Below are 7,728 nucleotides of genomic sequence, written 5' to 3'. Positions count from 1 at the left end.
AGGGAAAAAAAAACATGAATCGATTATCTTGCGGACGTGTCGATGCATCGGATCGTCGGCTTTTGGATTGATGCATCGATACAAAACGATTATTATTTACACCCCTAGTTTATGTATGTCTCTCTTGCTAAGTCAACACTCAGTGGAGACTATGGTGGAAGACTGAGTTCCACTGCAATCTAAAAAGATAGTTAAAGCAAACAGCATAACTTATTTGCCAAGATACTAATGGATGACCGCATTAAAGGTAACATAAAGTTGTACAGTTTTTAGTGCATATTAAACCAATTGTGTGATAGAGTATGTCTCATGCTCACAGCAACTCTAGAAGAGCATATTTTCGACAAGGATGGGATTCGAACCCATGCGTGCGGAGCACAATGGATTAGCAGTCCATCGCCTTAACCTCTCGGCCACCTTGTCCCTGATTACATGTTCTAGACGGGAAATAAAATTGTGGACTGTTAATGGATCACTCGATCCATGCTGTGGCCTAAATATTTTGAGAGAATCAATCAGGATGACAGCTGTCTTCACATGGAAGAACCTGGGAAATTCGCTCAAACGGTAGAGCGCTTGCTTAGCGTGCAAGAGGTAGCGGGACCGATGCCTGCATTCTCCATTTGGCACCCTTTAAAGTCATATCATAAGGGTTTCCAAATGTCTCTCTTGCTAGGTCAACACTCAGTGGCTCCTTGAGCTCATTTCCACTCTATAGAACTCATAGTAACAGAAATGACATTTCAACACATTATGTCCCCTCTCTCAGTTCTTTGTTAATGGCAGATTGACTCCTATATGCTTCATACAAGGCCTCTTGGATGAGAGGCAAAATGTAACGTCCAGTTGCCTAGATTGAACTTTTTCTAGCTTGACCATGACCTGGATGACTAAGGATCTTCACAGATAGATTGAAGAGTACTCTGGCCGTCATATTTTGAAATACAGTAGTAGCCATTCGAAATTTCCCCACTGTATTCTTTCTGTCATTATTTGTGAACATTAACAACTATAGAGAGGCAACATCTCCTGGTCAGACCCTGTAATTCAGTGAAAGGCTGGAGTCAGAGTAAAAAAGTATGTAAGCCCGTGAGAAGACCAGTGGCTTGCATTTGGAGGGGATTTTGCTGGGAGATGCAGGGAAGTGGAATGCCATTCTGCTGGCATTTGACTGGGAAGGGCCATTTTGAATGGCTACTACTGTATAATTGTACCAGGGAGACTACGGTGGAAGACTGAGTTCCACTGCAATCTTACAAGATAGTTAAAGAAAACAGCATAACTTATTTGTCAAGACACTAATGGATGACTGCATTAAAGGTAACATAAAGTTGTAGTGTATATTAAACCATTTGTGTGATAGAGTATGTCTCATGCTCACAGCAACTCTAGAAGAGCATATTTTCGACAAGGATGGGATTCGAACCCATGCGTGCAGAGCACAATGGATTAGCAGTCCATCGCCTTAACCTCTCAGCCACCTTGTCCCTGATTACATGTTCTAGACGGGAAATAAAATTGTGGACTGTTAATGGATCACTCGATCCATGCTGTGGCCTAAATATTTTGAGAGAATCAATCAGGATGACAGCTGTCTTCACATGGAAGAACCTGGGGAATTAGCTCAAACGGTAGAGCGCTTGCTTAGCGTGCAAGAGGTAGCGGGACCGATGCCTGCATTCTCCATTTGGCACCCTTTAAAGTCATATCATAAGGGTTTCCAAATGTCTCTCTTGCTAGGTCAACACTCAGTGGCTCCTTGAGCTCATTTCCACTCTATAGAACTCATAGTAACAGAAATGACATTTCAACACATTATGTCCCCTTTCTCAGACCTTTGATAATGGCAGATTGACTCCTACATACTTCATACAAGGCCTCTTGGATGAGAAGCCAAATGCATGTCCAGTTGCCTACGTTGAACTTTTTCCAGCTTGACCTTTACCGGGAGGGACTGAGGTTTTTTTCACAGAAAAATTAAGAGAAACTCTGGCCGCATTTTTTTTAAATACAGTAGTACCATTCAAAATTTCCCCACTCTTTTTTTTCTGTTTTTAAAATTTTTGGACATTAACAACTATAAGAGGCAAAAATCTCCGGGTCAGACCCTGAAATTTCCCTTTAAAAGGGCCCTATTCAGGAAAAAAAGTATGAAAGGGCCGGGGGTGAAAAAAGACCATGGTTTAATTTTGGGGGGTTTTTTGCGGGGAAGATCAAAGGGAAATTTCCATTTTTTCGGGCCCATTTAAACTGGGGAAGGCCAATTTTGAATGGCAAACCACGGGAAAAAATTTCCCGGGGGAAAAACGGGGGAAGACTATTTCCCAAACTGCAATCTAAAAAATTTAGTTAAAAAAAACAGCAAAACTATTTGCCAAGACACTAATGGATGACCGCTTTTAAAAGTAAAAAAAATTTTAAAATTTTTAGTGTATACAACATTTTGTGAAAAGAAACTCTCATCTCCCCAAACAACTCAAAGAAGAGCAAATTTTCGAAAAGGGAGGGGGATTCGAACCCATCGTGCTGAGCACAAGGGGATTGGGCCATCCATCGCCTTAACCCCCTGGGAAAAAAGGGGGAAAAAGGGGGACTGCCCCCCGGGGGGGAAAGAAGGAAAAAAAGGGGGGAAAGAGGGGGGGAAAAGGGGAGAGAAAAGAAAAGGGAAACATGCACTAAAATCAATTTCTATCCCCTTTTTTTCCCTTTCCCAACTTTTTTAAACTGTCTTTTTCTGCATTTAAATTTCAGGTTTTTATCATCACATTAATTTTTAGGGTTTCTTGCGGGATTTTTAACCTTGGCTTGGGCAAAACCGCGGGGGCATCCTTAAAAGGGCATTCCAAAGGGGTAGGGGGGGACCCCGGGGGGCAGAAATTCCTGGGTTATTTAATTTCTTAAAAAAAAAGGAACTGTTTTTGGCCCTATAAACCCACGTAGTAATAACCCTGTGAAAAATCACGCAAAGCATTCAAAGCAAATTTTTTTTTAAAATAAAAATTTTATAAAGGGAGAATAATTAGGGCTTTATTTTTAACAATTAAATTTCAATAGGTAACCCCACGGGGAATTAAAAAAATTTCAAAAAAACAAAAGGGTTGTTTTTTAAACCCTTAAAAAAAAACGTTTTAAACTTTTTTTGTGAGAAACAAAAAACAGAGGTAACAAAAAATTACAAATTTTTCCTCCAGTCTTCCTGGAAAATCCAAGGCAGGCCCAATACCACCCCCCTTCAGCTGGGTGTTCCAGTCTTTTTGTTTTTGCCCCTGGCCACACCCCTTTGGGAAACTGTGGGTGGTATTTTTCCTTCCTACCTTTTCCGAGGGGATCCCCCTTTATACACGCCCCTCATCTTCCTGTGCAGCTTTATTTACCCTCCGGGAAAACGTTGTTTTGGGCTGGGGGGGAACCTCCCCTGGGGGAAAATGCTGCCAGGAAGCATCAGGAAATGGAGGTCATGTGGAGGAGGAGGGATTTGCGGGCGGGTTGGGGGAAAAGCATAACCCCGGCCTGAATGAACCCCCCAATAAAACAGAGGGGCATTGGAAATGGAAACTGAAAAATGGAGGACTTGGGGGCAATTGGGGAGCTGGCCAAAACGGGGGGGGGAAAACTGGGGAGGTGGAAAGGGAGGTACGCACGGGTTTGTTTTGCCGCCAGAGTCCCCTGACGGGAAAAGCTTCCCCCCCCCGGTTTTAAAGGTCCTCGAATTCCTTTTTTTTCCCTGTCCGTTTTTTGAAACGGGGCTCCCGGGAAGTTCTTATTTTGCAGGGAGAGGCCCCTTTGGGGCCAGGTGAAAACTTTTTTTGGGAAAACAGTTCCCCTTGGCAGCACCCTGTCCCTGTCCTTCCCCCTTATCCCTCCTAAGCACCTCCAAAACAAACATTTATTTTTTTATACATCTATTATAAAATATACCCCTTTTCCAAAGGGTTATTACATGCAGGTACGAAATTTTTTTTTTAAAAAGGTTAAATCTTGATCTACTATTTTTCTGTGTGGGAGGGGTTAACTGAAATAACACAAACCAAAATGAAGAAGACTGTGGTGTTTTTAACCGGCACCAAAACCCGTTTGTGGGCCCCCGGGCCCAACCCTGCTGTCCTCCAGCAACTGCTTTATATGGCCTTATACCTTACTTTTGGGACTAAAGGAACCGGGCCATTTTTTCCCTTTTTTGTGTCCTTTGGCCTGTTGCGTGACTCTCAAACTTTTTGGCGAGCCCTGGGGCAAAAAACACCCCACGGCCCCCTTTTTGCTTCCGGGCCTGGGCTGTTTGGGCCATGATCATTAAATTTCTGGGGGAGAAAAGGAATGACAGATCGGGGCTGTAAACAAAATTTAAAATCAAAAAAACCCAATTTAAAAGGGCAATAGGAAATGTAATAAAATTAATTTTTACAATTAAAAAATCTTTTCACAGTGACACAGGGCCATCTTTTAACAATGGTTTGTATTGAACCAAATTAATGGCAAATTGGGGCCCCAGTCCCTTTCCCAGCCGCCGCTGCCCCAGGGGGGGGGGGAAAAAAAAAACCAAAAAACCACGGCCCCCTTCCGGGGTGTTTCTCCAAGGTCCTAAAATACCCATCGCTTTCTTTTTTAGCCTTCGGGGTGTACCTAAACCGTAAAAAAAAAACAAAAAATATATTTTATATATATATAATTTTATATAAAAAATATATAAAAATTATATATAAAAATATTTATATATACATATATAAATATATAAATATATATATATATATAATAATATATATAAATACAAAATATGTAAAACAATATTTAATACAAAAAATATACATATTTTTTAAATATATAAGGAAATTATAAAACCATAATATTTTAATATAATATATATATATCTAAAATATAAAATAAAACAAATTATATAAAATAAAATAAAACGAACTTTTTTTTTAAAAGGGCAAGGTTGAATTTTGGGTGTACAAAGAAATTTACTCTTCGTACCTTAAGGGTGCCCGTCCAGGGGCTTTAAAGGGGATCTTTAAAAAAATTGGAACTATTTCTTCAAAAATTTTCTACAAGGTTGGCGGGTATTGGGCTTTCGGGGGGGCCAATTTTAAGGAGGGCAAGGGCACAACCTCACCGATCCCCAACAACCCGGGGGCCCGGGTTTGGTTTCTAGAAGGGGGAAGAAAAAACAAGCAAAGGGCAAATCTTTTTGTAATATTTTAAGCAATGCTGATTTTAAACGTTATTTTATCTTTTTAAAAAATGTGGAAACATTTAGTTTACTAAATATTTGTTTCTGAAAAAGTTTTAAACAGAAATGTTTTGACCCCTTTTGAAACGGGGGCGTGGGGATAATTGCATCCTCTACACATTTGGAAGGAAATCACCCCCCCTTCTAAAGCTGACTGGCAAAAAGAATGTAAAGGCATGCTTTGGTCATCTGGCTCATCCTCCCCCCTAAACCCCCCTTCGGGGGGATTTCAAAAACCTGTGTGGAGCCAACAGGTCACCTTTTGGTCTGGGCCAAAATAAAAATTTCCACTCAAATTCGCTCGCCTTAACCAAAATAAACCAAAGAAAAAAAAAGGGACATAAATACACACACAATGTCTTTACAAAAAAAAGCACAATCTTTACATTCAAGAAATCCCATCCCCTTCTGAGTGGGGGGTTAAAAAAAAAAAAGGAGGAGGAATGTAATACTAAAGGTTAAGCAGTTTGCTCTAGATTTTTTTTAACCAAAGGGGGTTTTCCGGGTGGGTAAAAAACTCGGGCACCAAGCAAAACCCAAATGGACACCGACTTAATTTTGGTTAAGGGGGGAATTAAAGGGGCGAACATCAAAGCTTCTTGGGGTTTGAGGCCCCCTCCACTTCTACTGCCTCCTTGGCCCCGGGCCCCCCTGTTCCATCTTGATATCCCCTCCCATGTACTTTTGGGTAAGTAAAGCTTTCACCCCCCACCTAAGAAACAAAGTACCCCTATCAGTCAACGTTATTAAAAATGAACATTTATGAAACCCTACATTTTTTTAATTTTGTAGGGGTTTTTTTTTTTCAAAAATTTAAAACAAAAACACTTTTTAACAGAGAATAATTTTTAAAAAAACATAAAAAAAATGCAAGAAAAATGCAAAAATACCGGGAAAAAAGCACACTGGGGGGTCGGGTTGGAAAACCTCCAGGGGGGATAAATCCCCTAGCACACCAAAGGGATGCCCAAACTCTTCCGCCCTTCCGGTTTGGCCCCCCCACCTTTGTGTAAAATTTGCAACACCTACAGATCTTGTAGACACCCCCAAATCTTTTTGCCCGCACTTCCCCCACTGGGGCATGCTGTCATGATTTACCAAACCCCCCCCCCCCCCTGGGGGTTTGGGTCGTCAGCCCCCCACACTGATTCCAGCCAAACCCTGAAATCATGCCCGCATCCCTCCACTCCACGCGTCCCCCCTCCTCAGGGTCTCTTTAGGGTTCCGCCGGGCTGATGGGGGGCCAAAGAACTGCTCTTCCAGTGGAAATTTGGGCCCTTTGGCTGCCCTCCACTCGGGTCTCTTGGCCCCCTTTAGGGGTTGCACATCTCCTGGGCCCCTATGAAAATGCAGGCAAAAGCTTGGAGCAAAAGGGGCCCCAAAAGAGGGTGGTGTTCTGTAGTGAGGCCGCGTTTTTTAAACCTCTCATGAAATGGAAGCTGTCCAACGAAAAAGCAACTTTCCCTGGGGGGGAAAAGCTTTTCTACTGAAGAAAAACTCCTGTGAAAAAAAAACCCTTCTAAAACATAGACCTGTGTGTGGTTTTCAACCATGATTTAAATAAAATTTCCAAATTGGGCACCCACCACTCTCCCCCAAACAACATTTTTAAAAAATGGTTCAAAAATTTGGGGCAAGAAGAGCAATTTTCACCCACCCTGTCTGGGTGCCGCATCCCCGTCAACATAGATGACCTCAGGTTCGCTTGGCCCCCGCAAATTTCCCATACTGGTTTACAAATTTCCTTGGAAAAACTCCTCCAAACCCCCACCTTTTACCCGTTTTCACACAGGGGTTTTTAACACCTGGCCAAAAACCCTTGCCCGAATTTTTAACATCCATGCGCACTGTCCTCGACCCACCCCCCAAATTCTTTGGGGATCTGTAAAAAAAAAAAAAAACACAAGAAATTTAAAACCCAAAAACTGTTTTTTTTTGAAATCAACATTCTCTATTTTATATTTTTTTTTTAATGTTGAAATTTCCCCAAACCCTTTTTTTTGGGTTTTTTCCATTTAAGAATTCTACCATAGGGAAAGTTAAAGCTCCCTTCATCTCCTCAATGGGCTGAATATCATTTGATGGGCGGGGCCCCAAAACCCCCTGAGCAAGAGGGGAAAGGGCCCCCGAAGGGTGGTGGTCCTGGGAAAAAAAAGCTGGAGATGGGGGGAAAGTAGCCCCCCTTTTTTTCATATGGGGCCACATCGGAAGGTACGGGGTGGGGCGCCCTGCCCACTCTTCACTGTTTCGCTTCCCGTATACAACTGGGGGTAGGGGGAACTGTTCCCCGTTTGGGCCTTGGCTTCAGAAACGTAAAGCTTTTCTGTCCAAGACCCGCTTTGTAGTAGGGCACAGGGCCCAACTCCTTTGTGCCACATCAACCTTGGGGGAGCATGTCCTGACTCCCTGGGGAGAAACCCCGAGAGCACGGGTTCAACGGGGGGAAAAGGGCCCCTCCCACTAGGTTTTAGCGGCTATCCACATCAATCACCTCCCCCACC

The 7,728-nt window shown here is 42.5% G+C and overlaps 2 non-coding genes across 2 annotated transcripts; both read right to left on the bottom strand.

Moving 5' to 3' along the window:
- Window positions 1-341: 341 nt before the first annotated feature.
- Window positions 342-423, bottom strand: trnas-gcu. The gene has a single exon. It is a non-coding gene; the product is annotated as a tRNA-Ser (tRNA).
- Window positions 424-1,405: 982 nt separating this feature from the next.
- Window positions 1,406-1,487, bottom strand: trnas-gcu. Its single transcript has one exon. It is a non-coding gene; the product is annotated as a tRNA-Ser (tRNA).
- Window positions 1,488-7,728: the final 6,241 nt, after the last annotated feature.

The sequence above is a fragment of the Cyprinodon tularosa genome, unplaced genomic scaffold, assembly GCF_016077235.1.
Source record: "Cyprinodon tularosa strain WSP-4 unplaced genomic scaffold, ASM1607723v1 ctg1895, whole genome shotgun sequence".
NCBI lineage: Eukaryota > Metazoa > Chordata > Actinopteri > Cyprinodontiformes > Cyprinodontidae > Cyprinodon > Cyprinodon tularosa.
The sequence above is the reverse complement of the archived record's forward strand: the minus strand, read 5'-3'. Positions and strand labels throughout refer to the sequence as shown.